The sequence below is a fragment of the Azolla caroliniana genome, unplaced genomic scaffold (genome assembly GCF_043228905.1).
Source record: "Azolla caroliniana isolate FFs.n. ecotype wild unplaced genomic scaffold, voAzoCaro1.0.p SCAF_14, whole genome shotgun sequence".
NCBI lineage: Eukaryota > Viridiplantae > Streptophyta > Polypodiopsida > Salviniales > Salviniaceae > Azolla > Azolla caroliniana.
The window spans coordinates 1,757,961-1,774,936 of record NW_028230449.1 but is presented as its reverse complement, the minus strand read 5'-3'; positions in this window follow the sequence as shown (position 1 = coordinate 1,774,936).

The following is a 16,976-nucleotide window of genomic DNA, read 5'->3' as shown; positions in this document are numbered from 1 at the left end:
TCGTGTCGGCGTCCGCTTTGGCTACCTCCTTGAGTGCTTGGCCAATCGATTCGGATCCTCCGAATCGAACATTTCGAATGAATCGGCTGATTCCGATTCGTTTCAACTCATGAACGAATCAACTGTCGCTGAGTTGGTTGTACCTCCCCCTTTTTCGGTTGGCTTTGGTTTTAACGCTTTCTTTCGGCCGCCCCCCTAGATCTGGCTAGTCTTTGCTTAGATGCTCTTCCTTCATCTACCCACACATCCTCAACTTCTCTAGACGATTCGAACGTTCCAACTTCTTTAGCCATGCCGAACTTGAATTCTTCATCCAAGTCGGGTTTTCGGACTTCGCCTCTCTCCTTTCCTTCTTCATTCCTCCCCCTCAAGTTTGGCATGTCGAGATGTTGTAAGCCAAGCATACTCGAAAAGTGTCACAACTTGTCAAGGCCCATGGGTTTGGTGAAGATATCGGATGTCTGCCGATAAGTTGGAACATAAAGAAGTTCGACATCTCTGGAGACGACTCGCTCATGGACAAAATGATAGTGCACCTTGATGTGCTTTGTTTGGGCGTGGAAGACAGGGTTCTTTGCTAGTGGGATGTTGCTGAGGTTGTCGTAGTATATCACTGTTGGCTCAAACACCTCTACATGTAGATCCTTCAACAACCTTTTGAGCCAAATGGCTTCGCGCGTGGCGACAACCGCCCCTTGATACTTGGCCTCTGTGCTCGACATTGACATTGTCGACTGCTTTTTGCTGCTCTAGGCGATTGCGGTGCTTCCTAGTGAAAATGCGAACCCAAATGTTGACCTGCGATCGCCGACATTTCCGGTCCAATTGCCATGTAGCCGACTAGCTTCTCGGCTACTCCTGCCTAATATAGCAACACCCTATCCTTAGTGCCGCTGACATATTGCAATATCCTTTGCGCGCACTGAACGTGTTCGGCTGGGTGCGACATGAATTGACTAATCATGCCGATCGGGTAATTGAGGTCCGACCGAGTGATCGTCTAATAAATGAGGCTTCTGACTATCTGTCGGAACCGTGTCGGGTTGCACGCCTTTCTTGAACCTTGGCAAAGATTCACATTTTTGTCCAGAGGGGTTGAGACAGATTTGCAATCCGCCATCCCGAACTTGAAGAGCATATTGAACACATAATGGCGTTGGTTGATCAATATGCCTTTGGGGGTTCGGCTCACTTCGATCTCGAGGATGTAATGAAGGTCCCCCGGATCCTTCATTTCGAATTATGCCGCAAGTTGAGACTTACTCAGCCGATTTCTCCGAGGTCTGCATTGGCGATGACTAAATCATCGGCATATAGCATAATGCTAATCGGTCCGGTCCGACTCAGCTGAATGAACAATGAAGATTTTGTTGAGTGAGCAAGCTCAACTAGATCTGGATCGGTTGAATAAGCCAGACCCAGATTGGTATCCGGATCCGAGAGACGGATCGGATTGAAACCGGTAGGCCGTTAGAAGCCTACGGATCTAGCCTAGTACGTAGGCCTAATTTTGGGAGTCAATGCCAATCGCTTGTATGAGCATTGAAGTACCTATCAGTCTTTTATGGACTTGTATAAAAGTGCTCTTTGAGCACATTCTATGCATAGAGTGTATTATCATTTTGAATTGTGTTTATGTTCTGCTCTCTCGGTCTCTCCCGTGTATTCTCTGTGTAAGGTCTCTAATAAACCTTCTTCTCTACGTTCTGTTGGTATTCGGTTGAGCTGGTTTGTCATACGCTTCCGCATATTAACTTTCACATGGTATTAGAGCGCGAGGGTTGAGACTCCTTTGCAGCCGACAGACGCTTTCAAAGACAAACCCTAACACTCGGTGAAGAACAGAAGAGAACCAAGATGGACAAAGGTGTGACAAGTTCGCTTCCCATAGAAAAGGTCGACCGGAGAAACTATGCATCCTGGTCATATAAAATGCACCAGTACCTACTAGGGCATGGTTACTGAAGCTATGTGGAAGGAATGAACAATGTAGCATTGGAGCCGGCACACAAGGACTTCCCGTTATGGGAACAAGGAGCGAGTAGAGTGTTGGACTACCTCGCATCGTGTGTGCATGATCAAATGCATGGCTACATCAAGGATGCAAAAACGCTGAAGGAGGCCTGGGAAAATCTTCCGAAGATTTTCGCTGCAAGTACCACAACCTATAAGTTGCAGCTCCGGCAAGAGCTGAACAACATCCGGCAAAGAGATATGCCAGTTACGGAGTACACCACCAAAATAAAGGAGATTTGTGACGCACTCGGGTCCATCAATGTGACGATGGACGAAGACGAAATGGTACAAATCTGCCTTGGTGGTCTAGCACAATGGTACAGGTCAATCCAGACGGCGATCTGCACCTGGGAGAAGCACATTCCTTCTTCGACCTGCAGTAGATGCTGATGGTAGAAGAAAACCACGCGAGTGGGTTGAGGATCACTCAACCGGACAACAAGATGTTGTACCCGGAAGCGAACCGGTCTCGTGGGCGTGGAGGATGAGGTGCGTCAGCACGCGATGGAGGCGGCTGGCAAGAGCAAAATGAAAGGCACCGAGACAGTGCCGACAACAGTTCCAAACCCTCCACGAGTAGGGGGAGTCAAAATGGCACTGGAAACCCTGCTTACCGATTCTCTGTATGGTTTCCAGATGCGCGACGCCAGACTTGGCAATGCTTAGGTGGATAGCGTACATTAAGTCCCTAAATCTGGAGATATGGCACATGTCCAGGAAAGATAACACCATGGCCGGCATGCTTTCAAGAGCAAGGTTTGATGACGAAAACGGCATGGTTTCGGAGGACAAGGAAGTCGGCGTGGACTTCTTCAAGACATCTTATGTGACGACGAGAAGGGGGAGCACCCCGGTGCTTAACGAGTTTGACGAGAGCAAGTACGAGGGGGAGTGGCTCTAGATCGGTGGGTTCTTGAGGACGATGGTGCCAGACGCAACATGGACGAAGGAAGAGGCTAACCGGATCCGGAAGAAAGCGTACCGATTTTTTCTACGGGACGGAAGCATATGGAAGCACCCGAAGAAGCGAGACGGCATCCCACTCTGGGTGGTAGCAAGGAAGGAGGAGCAAGAAGCATTGCTGACGGGGTAACACGAGAGTCCTTGGGCCGAACATCGGGGGACATGGGCCACGTTCGAAAAGCTAAAGGAGAAGTACTGGCGGCCAGGACTATACCGGGACGTGCATCGGTTCGTGATGACTTGCAAAAGCTGTTAGATGCATTCCATAGTCCGACATCGGGATGAGCTGCACCCGACTTACCGCCGGCCGTCCACTTCAAGTGGATGGTGGATCTGGTGACGATGCCGGTGGGGGTAGGGCAGATGCGATACCTGGTGCTAGCACAAGAGGATCTAATGAACCAGGTGGAGGGCCAAGCATTACCAAACAAGACGACCGCGGCCGTGTGCCGGTTCCTAGTCGAGGAGGTGGTATGTCGGTACGGGTGCGTAGGGAAGATCGTAGCATACCGTGGAGAACTGGATGCACAAGAGGCCAAAGAGCTGTTTAAATGGTTAGGAGTTAAACTCTCGCTCACCACGGCGTACAATCCGAAAGCAAACGGGAAGGTGGAATGCGGACACGGGCCAATCGTAAAGGTGTTGGTACGGGCCTGTGGAGGCCAAGTCGAGAATTGGCCGCGACTCCTGCCCTATGCATTATGGGCAGACCGAACTACGCATAGTTCGGTAATCGGGTTCATGCCGGCGGAACTGATGTACGAGCAAAAGCCGATCATGCCAATAGAGCGAACGATCTCCTCATGGGCCGCGGTGGACTGGAGAGATGAGATGAGCCGGGAGGAGCTGTTAGCGGCGCGAATCCAACAGCTCGAGCAAAGACTAGAGGACGTAGAACGAGCAACAATGAAGCTGCATACGGTGAGGGAGAGGAGCAAAGGCCGGTTTGACCGGACGCACCGACTGCGGCCAAAGAAAATCGAGGAAGGCGATTGGGTTTTGGTCTACGACAGCACAAGGCAATGCGGAAGTTTGCGAGGAGGTGGTTCGGGCCTTACGTGGTGACAAGCGCCAACGACAACGACACCTACCACCTCACAAAGCTCGACGGAATGAGAATAGTTGTGCCGGTAGCTGGGAAAAGGATCAAGGCGTTCAAGAAGTGGCACAAGGACGAACCAGACCCCGATAGCATGGATGGCCACGATGACCGGTTCGGAGCGGGTGGCGAACCGGAGAGCGAAGGATAATCGTGGGCCGGCCTTCTCTGGCAGAAGTCTATTCTGGCACATACCGGTGGATGCGCGGCTAGGTGGGGCCGGATGTCGTGGAGAAAACCGTCCTTACACACGGGCACATGCCTGAAGTAATTACATAGTTAAGTACAGGTCAGCGATATGATTATCCTAGGTAGCACGCATTCATTAAGTAGGGAATCAAAGAGGATCTCTGTCTGAAAGGACAGAGAATAACAGTGATTTAACAGTTTGTAACGACTCTCTCTCCTTGTGCTATAAAAGGAGAGGAAAAGGGGCTGAGTGGGGATCACACATTTTTGAGAGGACGAAGTGTTGTCAGACTGGGAACCGAGCTCTCTCCTCCACCATCGTTGTTGCTTCTACAAGGATTTTGGGTTAAGTTGGTTGCCTCTGCTGCGTGAAAGCCCATGTGCTTCCAGTAGAGGCTCCACTACCTATTTTAGTGTGTGTGTTCATCTGCGTTGAGTCTGTCACAGGCTTCCCGGTTGTAACATTGCAAGCTCTATAATCTATACTGTTATTGGAATTGATTCTCTCGTTTCTGTCTCTCTATGTTTTCTGCAAAACTCTCTCCCTCTCATCTCTCACGCTCCTCGGTTCAGGGCCCCCACGGTCCCGCCTTATTTCGTACGCAAAAGCGTAACAACACGACAGTGTGTTAAGCAAATAGTGTTATATTGCTATTCCATAACCTCTCAGGAATAGTCGGATCGGGATCATATTTGTTCCGGTTAACATCCTACCCGTAACCACCCCTTTGGTGAAGTGATCCGGAAGGACACCCTGTGTTTGTGGCTAGTCCGGCCCAGGATAAACACAGTTTTGGCGACCACGATGGGATCTCCAAAGGCACCGTCCAAGCCCTCATTGGGTTACCTGTGGGGGGACTGTATGACGCGGAATATATCTCGGCCACAACCGAGACTTCAATCACTTCGTTAGAATCACAACCACAGAAGAAATGGGCAAAGAAGGTAAATGCACGTATACACAAACAATATGAGAGAGAAAATACACAGTATGTTAACGTGGAAAACCCTGAGAGGGAAAAACGACGGGACCCCACAAACTCCAAACTATCACTATGTCAAAGGAATACAACAAGGAGCACAGAGGCAACAACCTCTTGCTCTCAACCTTCGCCTAGTGGCAGTTACAACAAAGACACACTCTGTATCGCTCACTCTCTCTCTCACTCTCTGTTACGCTTTGTATAGTAGTTACACCAATAACTCTATACAAAATCATGACCAACAACTATATTGTTTGCCCTAGGTCATATTTATACTAATATGACTTTCGGGCTATTTACAAATATAGCCCCATTGGGCTCTCTGGAACATATTTACATATATGTCCCTTCATCCGGTGAGAGGTTCTCACCGGGCCTTCATCATCCCATCTGGAGGGACCGAAAACCTAAAAAACCCCCTTCACTCCGGCATGGGATATTTGGTTAGTCCAATTCGCTTCCGGCATGCATCCAACTTGTCGGGTATCAGCACCTTGGCCAACATATCTGACCCATTCTCCTCTGTGTGGATCTTCGTCAATGTTACCCGTTCCTTTGGGTGAACACCTTCGATAGATCTACGGCTATCGGTATTCAAGGGCGTAGTACGTGAAGGCTCATAACAGAGGCGTCGTGAGGGAGAAAATGATCAGAGATAAACACTAGCGAGATCTTGATAGGCGTGGGCGATGCTGAAATCATAGGTATGAACCAAAGCACAGACACATGGAGCAAAATGGGCACAAATCAGATATATTACTGCGACATAAAAAGGATTACAGAACACGGCCTACGGCCAATGACCTTATAGGATTATCTAGTTACGATGGACTAAGCTAGTGCTTCCGCCTATATTTTTCTTTCCCCCCCGCTCTGAGGTACTAGTCCTCATTTAAATAACGTTTCCCCTAATACACAGCCGAGCCGTCGGTGGCCCGTGATACTCGGACTCGACGTTTGCTAATTTCCTCATTTTACATTTCTGTCCTCTGGACAACACCTGGCACGCCCGTGGGACAGGACCTTGTCCGTCGGACCCACGACCTACAAAATACTAGCAATATTACAAAAATTGCCTTTTAGGCGTGATCCTCGTTTCATTCCTCTTTTAAGATGTCGAGGATGTTTTCGGGGTCCGGGGTGGTGGCAGGGTGGTCTGGTTGGACTGTCGGTGCAGGGGGTTGAGTTTGGTCCGGGGGTGTCATATCTTCTCGGGCGTCCGCCTTAGGTGCGACCGATTCTTCTGGTGGGGGTGTAGGTTCGAGGGCGCTGACCTCTACTTCGACTGGATCTGGTACCGTGTGGGCGTCCTCGGGAGGTCTGTTGGCCGAGGCAAGTTCCTCCTGTGCCGTGTCCGTGATCCCCTCGCTGGAAGGTTCTTCCTTCTGCTCTGTGGCCGTTGGAGGGCTGGTTGGGATGGCTGCGAGTCGTTCTCGTTCAAAGGCTTCTGGTTCTAGGCGAAACAACATCTAACCGTCATTGAAGTCCTCCAGTATTTGCTCGATTGCCGCGGTGTGAGATTTTGCCAAGGACTGGTAATCCTCGGTTAAATCTGCACGCAGGTTTTGTATGCTGGCTTCGTCCATTTTGTAAAAGCCGCGGCCCTCCTTCCGTCAGTTCTCGGCGTCGGCGCGTAAAATATGCAATTTGGCAGCTTGGGCTGCCCATTCGTCTCCTACACGACTTAATGTTTCCTCGACCTTTTTGGTGAGGTGCTGGCGCTGTTTCTCGATTAGTATTCTGATGCGTGTCTCATCCATGCCGCGTTGTGCTCGGACGACTGCTAATTCCTGTTTTAAGCCGTTGACCTCGGCGTGAAGCTTCTTTGGTAGTAGCTCATAGGTGGCTTGAGTGTTCTTTGCATCCGTGGTTAAGAGCTGGATAGACTGCTCGTAATGCTTGGTGAGTTCTTCGGTAGCTTTCTCCCATTCTTTTTGACACGCGGCCCGGACTTGTTCCTGTTCAACGATTCTCTCTTCTTGTAGGGCGAAGTAGGAATCAGATAATTCGTCTTTTTGCTCCGAAAGTAGCTTGCATTTGATGAAAAACTCGTCAGCCATTTCTTTAAGGGTCGTACGATGACTCTACAGCTCGGCATTCTCTGCGATCATTCTCTCCTCCCGTTGGCGATTTTTTTCCTCTTGCCAGTGGTTCCAGTCTTTCGCATTGTCGAGCGCGGCCTGTAGGTCTAGGACCTCCTCTTTCTCTGCCATTGTGGCCACGTATTCTTCCAGCTTGCTTTTGAGTTCGGCTTCTTTGCCCGCGGCTTGCGCTTATACCCGGCCCAGTGCTTCGTTCTGCTCGTGTATCCTTTGGTCGGCCTGGGCTCTAATCTCGGCCATCTGCTTGGAAGCTTCTTCTTTTAGGCGAGCCATCACCTCCTGATGCCATTGTTCGTGTCTCTCAGTTCGCCGTTGTTCTTCTTTAAGCTCCGCTCGGTAATCCCAGAGCGGGGGTTCTGTCTGGGTTGCCACCTCGGTCTTCTCCATGGGTGTGGCCGCCTCGGTTGTTGTGCAAGCATCGACCATTTGTAACGAGTCCGTTTGTGTGCTGGCCTGGATCGTCAGGATTGAATCCGTGACGGTGCTTTCATCCATCATTGTTATACGTGGAGGGGCTGGGAGGGCCTCGGTGGTCGTGGCCGGAAGGCTCAAGAGTTGTTCCGGTCGGTTTTGCTCCCAGGTTGCCAGTTTCTGTTTCGCAGCCTGCCATAATTCCGTAGCCACCTTAGCCTGTTTTTGAGCTATTTTTATCTTTCGGGCCATGTCTTTGGCTGCCCGCGTAGTGCGATCCAGGTCCCTATATGCCTCGATAAGGGCCGTGTTCAACTCGGGGACCTCCATGAGGAGAGCGGCCTGTTTTGCCTGCTTCTTTCTCCCTATTTTTTGTAAAGCCCTGTCGTCCTGGGGCTCAATTTCACCTAATAACGCGCGTTGAATCATTTTTGTTTCGGCGTGCTCTTCCGCCATTCGAGCGGTTGTCGTGACTTGGGCTTTGGCGAGGAAGTCGACCAGCTCGAATGTCGTACCGAGGCGTAAGAGCGCACTAAATTCATAAGCCTCCGCGGGGAGGTCTTTATACCCGAGGACTTCATCCTCCGAGATCTGCATTGTCTGCCCATGCTCGATCTTTCCCTGGTTCAGCGATGCCTCCTCACGGATGATGGCCAGGTTGCTCTGGCTGACAACTAAGGCTTGCTCTTGTTGTGGCTCTTTCTGTTCTGCCGAGGACTCGCGATTGAGTCATCTTCTCTTGCTCGGCTGGGTTTGGGGTTCCGGGGCCGGTAGTGTCATTTCCTCCGCTTGCTTCCTTTTCTGGGGTCGTGGTGGTGTTGCCTGCTGTGTGTTGGGGCGTGGGCTTGGCCCTGGGGAAGTTACCGAGGGGTGCGGCGTTGGCTGTCGAATGGTGACATCATCTGCCGTGTTGTCCTCCGTGGCTATCTCCTCCTCCCATTCTTGGCAGGTCTCGGAAACTGCCCTTTTTGTTGGGGTTGGGTGGGTGGTGGTGCAGATGCGGGGTTTGGTCGGCGGCAGGAGGTGAAGGCGATGTGGGCTCCTCCCATGCTTCGTGGCTGATGGCAACGAATTTCTCTCTCTGCCTTCGTGGTGGTGGTGGGGACGTGAGTGTGCGAGGGGAAGGAAGAGAAGAGGGTGGGTATAGAACCATCAAAAAGTGGGTAAGAACAGACAACATCTTCTTACCGGATTGGAATGAGGCTAAGGCGGCGCGGAGTCCTTCGCCTGTGATGATTCCCCAATCGACTCTATTTCCTTCATACGCACTGATGATGATAGCTGCCTTGTTCTGTGGCATGCTCGTCGGGTTCGTATGCACGAACACATACTCCATCAATATACGAGCAATCTCCCCGAAAGCTCTGTTGGGACCGCCATACGTGCGATATGCCTTCCCTGAGGCTGAGTACTCACCGAAGTACTCTTTCAGCTTCGATGCCGGGGGTATGTCGACCTCATGGTCCCCTCCCCATTGCAAGTCCAAAACAGCCCGAAGCACGTTGTTGGTGATGGCTTCGGGACAAATACGTTTAGCCACTCCTTGGGCATCTGGGTGCGCGGGGGCATCGATGATCTTCAGGTAACCGCCCATTCTCCGTTCCTGGAGCCAGGCGCGGGTTTCTGTTGAAGCGGTAAGAGGCATGGTGGAGATGGAGGTGGGGTTTGACTGTGTGGAAGAGTGAAGAAGATTGATGAGGTGAGGGCGAGACCGAGGAGGAACAGCAGGAAGGGGAAGTTCAGCAGAGGGGCTATGAGAGCAAAAGAGGGCTTGAGAGCAAGAGCGTTTAGAGCGATGAGAGCGAGAAGGGGCTTCTGAGGTTGAGAGCGATGGAGATTGGGAGCGATAATGAACTTCTGTGTCTGTGTTGCGTTTTGGAAACGATTTTAGTAACTTACTCCTAGGGTTTTGTGCCCGAAGTGAATCCTGAAGATTCTGAGTCGTGGGTGCCATAATAAGTGACTAGCGCCACGTGTCCTGAAGGTGAGTGGGGTGCTTCTAGTGCTTTGCATGTGCTTAAATAGGTACTAAATGAGAGGTGGCGAGGGGTGCTCCTAAATTTGTGGGTGCCTAGGTGGGTGGTGTAGGTGTAGCTAATCGGTGGCTAAATTATGGTTAATCCTACCTACTTTATTAATATCAAGAAGGTGGGTGAGTCCTTATTAAGGGGGACACATGGCCTCCTCCGTGGTGGTCTCCCGAAACTCGTTTGTGCCGTGTGGCTCGGTAAACGGGTTGGGTGGTGTAGTGCCTCGATATGGTCGAAGTCGGAAACCATTGGCCCAGCTTTTGACAGTGTCGCCGGCGAGTGTGCCGAGCTGGAACGTCCCGTTGAACTCGTCGATAATCCAGAATGGACTGGTCCACCGAAATCTTAATTTTCCCGGCATAGACCCGAGTCGTGTTTGAAAAAGAAGAACCGGTTTGCCGATGGTGAGCTCCTTTTCCAGCCCGTTTCGATGTCGATCCACGAAAGCCTTGCATTGTCGTTGGCGTTGTTCGAGCTGGGCCATACTCTCTATCCTGTCTTCGCCAAGTTTGAGGAGTTGTTCCAGCCGGTATTGCTCAGATTGGGCCTCGGGGAGCCGTGCTTTGACTTGAACACGGAGGCTCGGGACTTGGAACTCGACGGGCATTACGGCTTCTAACCCGAACGCCATTCGAAAGGGGGTTGATTGGATGCTTGTTTTGAAAGTCGTACGATACGCCCACAGCGCGCTCTGGAGTTTGTCATCCCAATCGGTCCTGTTTTCATTAACGATCTTCTTCAGTATGGTTTGGAGGATTTTATTGGTCGATTCTACCAAGCCGTTCGCCTGCGGGTAGTATGATGTGCTTTTCTTGTGCACCACCGCGTAGTGGTGTGTAAGTTCACGTATTATATGATTGATGAAGTGCCCAGCTTGGTCACTAACGAGCTCGATTGGGCATCCGTAATGGCACCAGAGGTGCTCGTACACGAATTTAGCCGTGGATGCCGTCGTGTTGTCTCGGAGTGCCTTAGCCTCGACCCATTTGGTGCCGTAATCTGTGGCAAAGATAATATACCTATTCCCTGTATGGGCCGCGGGTGGTTTGAAAGGGCCTACAAAATCCAAACCCCATTTTTGAAATGGGTCCAACGGAAGAATCGGCTGGTGTGGCATGCGTGACTGTTCCATTGGTTGCCCCAGTCGTTGGCACAAATCGCACTGCCGGCAAAACTCGTGAGCGTCTCTCTTCGTTGTCGGCCACCACAATCCGCTTTGCCAAACTTTCCTTGCCGTGGAATCCCTGGCGTAGTGCCCCCCAGCTACTCCTTGGTGGGCCTCCTGAAGAACGGCGGTCTTCTCGAATTGCCGAATCGTTCGGCGCCATATGCCGTCCGAGCCTTTGTGGTAGAGAATGTCCGAGACGAGGCAAAAATTCCGGCTACGCACTGCTAGGCGTTTTCTCGTGTCAAGGGGCATGTGCTCGGGAGGTAAACTAGTAGTGAGAAAATGGGTCAGCTCCGTGATCCATTCATCTTCGTTATCGTCTGGCATCGTGGTCAGGTTAAATAGGCTGGCATCCGATAGTTCATCGTACGTTGTTTTCGCCGGTTCCCCTGACTCAAGACGGCTCAAGTAGTCGGCGACGACATGTTGTACCCCGGGTCGATGCTGAATCTGGAAATCAAACTCTTGGAGTAGGAGCATCCACTGAGCCAACCGTCCGGTGAGGGCTTGTTTATTGACCAAATAAAGAAGGGCCGAGTGATCCACGTGAAAGGTAAATTTCCGGCCCAAGAGGTAATGCCAGAAATTTATTGATGCTATAAATCATACCAAGGGCCTCCCGCTCGATGGTGGAGTAATTCTTTTCCGCGGTCGAGAGCCGTCGGTTGGCGTAGTACACGGGCCTATACCAATTCGGGGGTGTGCATTGCATCAGGGCACTTCCGATGGCAATGTCCGAAGCATCTACGAAGACATGAAACGGTTCGGACCAAACCGGAGACTGGACCACCGGGGCATGTGACAACATTAGTTTCAGGGTCTGATAGGCCGTGTCCTCGATTGACGTCCATTGGAAGGGAAGGCGATGGACTGCCCCGTGTAAAGGTGTCGCGAAATCGGCTAGGTGTCGTATCATTCGGTTGTGCCACCGGATCTGTCCCAAAAATCGGCTTAGGGCCTTAGCGTTCGAGGGTGCGGTGGCGGTCAGGATTGCCTTTACTTTATCCGGGTCCATAGCGATGCCTTCTTGACTGACAATGTGGCCAAGAAGGTTGCCACTGGTGACTAAGAACGCACATTTCGCCGGGTTTAAGCTCAATCGAGCTTAGCGACATCGGTCCAGGCAGAGTCGTAACTGGGTCATGTGTTCCTGTCGATGGCCATACACGGCGAAATCGTCGAGAAAGACTTGCATGAACGCCGGGATGTAGTCATGAAAGATTTCGGTGATGATGCGCTGGAACGTAGCCGACGCCGTTTTTAGACCGAACATCATTACTTCTGCTACAAAAACACCCCATTTCGTGACGAAAGCGGTTTTCTCCTTATCCTCCGGGTGCATTCTTATCTGGTTATAGCCGCTGAACCCGTTGAGGAAACTGTAGCATTCGTGGCCGGCTACCGTGTCGAGGACGTTGTCCGTGAATGGGAGAGGGAAACCGTCGATGATTGTTGCCGCGTTAAGCTTCCAATAGTCGACGCAGACGCGGATTTTTCCGTTCTTCTTTGGGATCACTACGATCGGGCTCAACCACGTGGCCCGTTTAACAGGGCGAATGAAGCCCACTCGGAGTAGTTTGTCGATTTCCTCTTTGACTTTAGCGGCGTAGTTGGGGTTCATCCTATAGTGCCTCTGCTGAACCGGCCGAGTGTCGGGTAAGATGTGAATTTGATGTTGGTAGTATTAAGGATCCAACCCCTTCATATCGGTGTAAGACCAAGCGAAAACATCCTGGTAGTCGGTGAGCAATCGTACGAGGCATGCCCGTTCTCCAGTTGGTAGATTATTGGCAATTTGTAACGTACGGGGATTCTCGTCCGAGCCGAGGTTTATTGTTTCCAGGGTTGATGCTTTGACTCGTTGTGAAATGGCGAGTTCGCGTTCGAAAGCCTCCCGAGCATGGCGTAGCTCGGCAACTGTGGTTGGATCTGGTTCATCTTGGGGTGGAGAGTCCTCCGTGACTTCCTCGTCTTTAGGTGGCTCGATGGTTGGTAAGGCATTGATTTCGAAGAGAGGGATGATCGTGTGATGATCATCTAGGAAGTCATCGACCTCCTCATCGGCCAAACCGTCAAGCATATGGACCCCTTCCGCGTATAACGGCGAAGTGTTGAGGGCGATGTGGACTCGTTCTTCAGTGATGATTCAGAATTTTGTCTTGCCTCTTCGGAACGAGATCATGTTGCATTGCCAATGTTGCTTGATATTCGCTGTACGCAACCATGGTCGACCTAGTAACATTGGGTAGGCACCTTGTGTCTCCAGTCTTAGCACGACGGCCGAGATCGTGAACATGTGGCCTCCGAGTGTGAAGTCGAGATGGAGGATTAAACCAATGGGGCAAACGGAGCGGGTGTCGGCCATTCGAAGCCAAAAGGGGCATGGTTCCCATTGATTCAGGCCGAGGTTGTGACACGTTGACTCGTTAATAACGTTTACGCCGGATCCGCCATTGATGATGCATCCGTGCAGGTCTTGTCCCTTAATGATGATTCGCATGGCTGGGTTTTGAGAATCCATGAGTGGTGGACCGGTTCTTGCTTCGGTGAGGTGTATCGGTGGCGTCACGGGCTTAGTATTGGCCTGGAGTGCCGCCAGGCTGTCCCGAAATCTTGGCATGAGTGGTAACAGTTTATGTAGGGGCAGCGAGATGCAGGAGTTGGTAAGAACATCCCATAGTTGGTCGTCCTCCGACGACGTGGATGGTACCGAGGTTTGTGGTGCTTCACTGGGCCCGTCTCTCATGTCAGTTTGCATGCGCACGACATTATTTTTATTGGCTGTGTCGATCCATTCTTTTGCTGCCTGACAGACTTCATCTTGGATTTGCCACTGTGTAGTCTGCGCTTTACTCCGGGTAGTGACGGTTTGAACATCGGCCATGATACTGTTCACCGCGGGTGCCTTGCCACGATCGGTTGTTGGACATTGCGTGGCGTAGTGGCTTGGTTGGTTACATTTAAAACATGTAACGTTGGCCGAGCTGCTGGTGTCCGCTCGGTCTGTGTGTGGAAGCTGTTGTTGTTGATTCCCAGTCTCGTTTGGTGGTGGGTTGTTCCGAGGTGCGTTGGAGTTGCGCTGGTCATTTTGAGGAGCGTCCCGTCGGCGGTTATCGTTAGGTCTTCTATTGTTGCGTGTGTTGCGGTTGCCATTTCTGCGATCAATGCGTGAGTTTCGTCGGTCATACCGGTCATCGCGATCGTCATCATATCGAGCATAATCGTCGTGCCGGTCATCGCGATAGTGATCATGGCGGTCATCACGTCAGTAGTCGTCGTCTCGGCGCCGTTGATCCGGGGATCGCGATCGGTCGTTATCCTGGTCTCAATAGACATATCGCTCGTCCTGCCGAGAGTATGTATTTCGTGGCTCGATCTGGCGGACCGGTGCCGCCGTTGTGCGGTTCAGCATATTATATTCGCACTGCTCGACAGTGTGAGCTCGAGAGTGACAGATCGGACACTGTGGTCGGTGGGGACATTCGAGGGCCAGGTGCCCTAATCCTGAACATGTTGTGCATTGGAGAGCTTGGCGAAAGTGATTGTCCTCTTGGGGAAGAGCGTTTTGTAAGGATGTCATCGAGAAGGCCGCGCCGTGCTAGGTCCGATTGAGGGTGAGAACCCGCGCTACGACTTGTTCGATAGTATGGTTGGCAAAATTTGTAAGTGCGAGAGTCGTTCGGAGAGGCTCTCGTAAACTGGACAGGAAAGTGTCCAGTATATGTTGTGCCGAGACATCATCGTCCACTTGTCTGTAGAGATCTTGGAACCGGATTGTGAACTGCGCGACCGTTTCGTGCGGTTCCTGGCATATAGAGAAGAATTGCCGGAGCAGTTCCCGTTTAGGCACCTCGCGATGAAAAAGTTCAAGGAACTTTCTGCGCACGATTTGGAAAGTGGTGGCCTCGCCTATTTTGAGGCGAGAGTACCATCGTGCGGCCGATCCATCGAGGGAGAGTGTGAACTCGGCAATCTTTGAGGCATCGATTTCGGCCGGCGTGAGGCGGTGCGTTGAGTGGTTGGCCTACCACGTGGATATGAAGGCACGGATGTGTGACTCCGCGTCTGGTCCGTCGGTGTATTGTGGGTATGGGTACGGCATGATATCCTACTCTGGGTCTTCTAGTAGCACCGGAAAAGAGTTTAGTTCCGGTTGATTGACCTCCAGAGGGCTCGGCGGGGATTTTGGTGGTGAATCAACTCGCGATCGAGTGTCTGGTGGCGAGGATTGCACTGGGGAAGCCTCCGATTGCTCGGGAAAGGATTGGTGAGTGACCGCCGAGTCGGAAGTTCCTTCGACTGGCTCAGGGCGTCGGGCAGGTGGCCGAGACCTCGTGGTGCGAGAGGGCGCCGTAACGGCGGCTAGTGGTTACCTTCAACGAAGTTCGTTGTGCACTCACAGTTGTAACCGGGCGTGCCAAATTGTGTTACCTGTTCCTTTGGGTGAACACCTTCGATAGATCTGCGGCTATCGGTATTCAAGGGTGTGGTACGTGAAGGCTCGTAACAAAGACGTCGTGAGGGAGAAAATGATCAGAGATAAACACTAGCGAGATCTTGATAGGCTTGGGCGGTGCTGAAATCATAGGTATGAACCAAAGCACAGACACATGGAGCAAAATGGGCACAAATCAGATATATTACTGTGACAGAAAAAGGATTACAGAACACGGCCTACGGCCGGTGACCTTACAGGATTATCTAGTTACGATGGACTAAGCTAGTGCTTCCGCCTATATTTTTCTTTCCCCCTCGCTCTGAGGTACTGGTCCTCGTTTAAATAACGTTTCCCCTAATACACAGCCGAGCCGTCGGTGGCCCGTGATACTCGGACTCGGCATTTGCTAATTTCCTCATTTTACATTTCTGTCCTCTGGACAACAGTCAACACGAACTCTCGCTCTTCCACTCGCTCTCGGATCTAGTGGTACCTCCGGTGGATTTGCTTCATCCTGGAATGATATGCCGCGTTCTTCGCAAGGTGGATGGCACTTTAACTATCGCAATAGAGACGATATTCCTCTTGCCGGATCCCTAGCTCTCCCATGAAGTCCTTCATCCATAATATTTCCTTGTCGGCTTCCACAGCTGCCATGTACTCCGCCTCTGTGGTTGACAACGCAACCGTCTTCTGCAGCCTAGACTACCACGAAACGACCCCCCCTGCATATGTCATGACATATTCGGATGTTGATCGGCTGGTGTCCACATCAACCGACATATCCGAATCGGTGAAACCATCAAGTTGGGGTTTACCGGAGCCGAATCGGAGATACATACTTGAGGTTCCTTTCAAGTACTAGAGTATCCATTATACTACATTCTAGTGCTCCTTGTCGGGATTGCTCATAAACCGGCTCACCACTTTGACTACATATCCGATATCTGGTCGGGTACACACCATTCCGTACATTAACCTCTCGACGGCAGAGGCATATGGTATCTTCATCATATCCACCTTCTCTGCCTTCATCTTCGGGCTTTGCTTACCGGATAACCTACAGTTTGCCGAGAGTGTCAATCCGACCGGTTTCGCGTCTAATATGGTGAACCACTGAAGCACCTTTGTCATGTACTTCTCCTATGATAGCCACAATTGCTTCTTTGACCAGTCCCGGATGATATGCATCCCTAGTATCTGTCTTGCCGGATCCAAATCTTTCATTGAGAATGTCTGGTTCAGAGCCTTCTTCAGCATCTGTATCTTGACTTGGTCTCGTCCGACGATCAGCATGTCGTCCACGTACAAGAGGAGTATCAGGAAGTCTCCACCTTTGAACTTCTTCACAAATATGCAGTGATCGGCCTGCATCTTGTGGTACGCTTGATCGGTAATGAAGGAGTCAAACTTCCGGTACCATTGCCGGGGAGCCTACTTCAAACCGTAGAGGCTCTTCTTGAACTGGCAAACCAGGTGCTCCTTCCCTTTCTTCACAAATCCCTCCGGTTGCTGCATGTAGATCTCCTCTTCGAGGTCGCCGTGGAGGAATGTTGTCTTCACGTCTAACTGCTCTA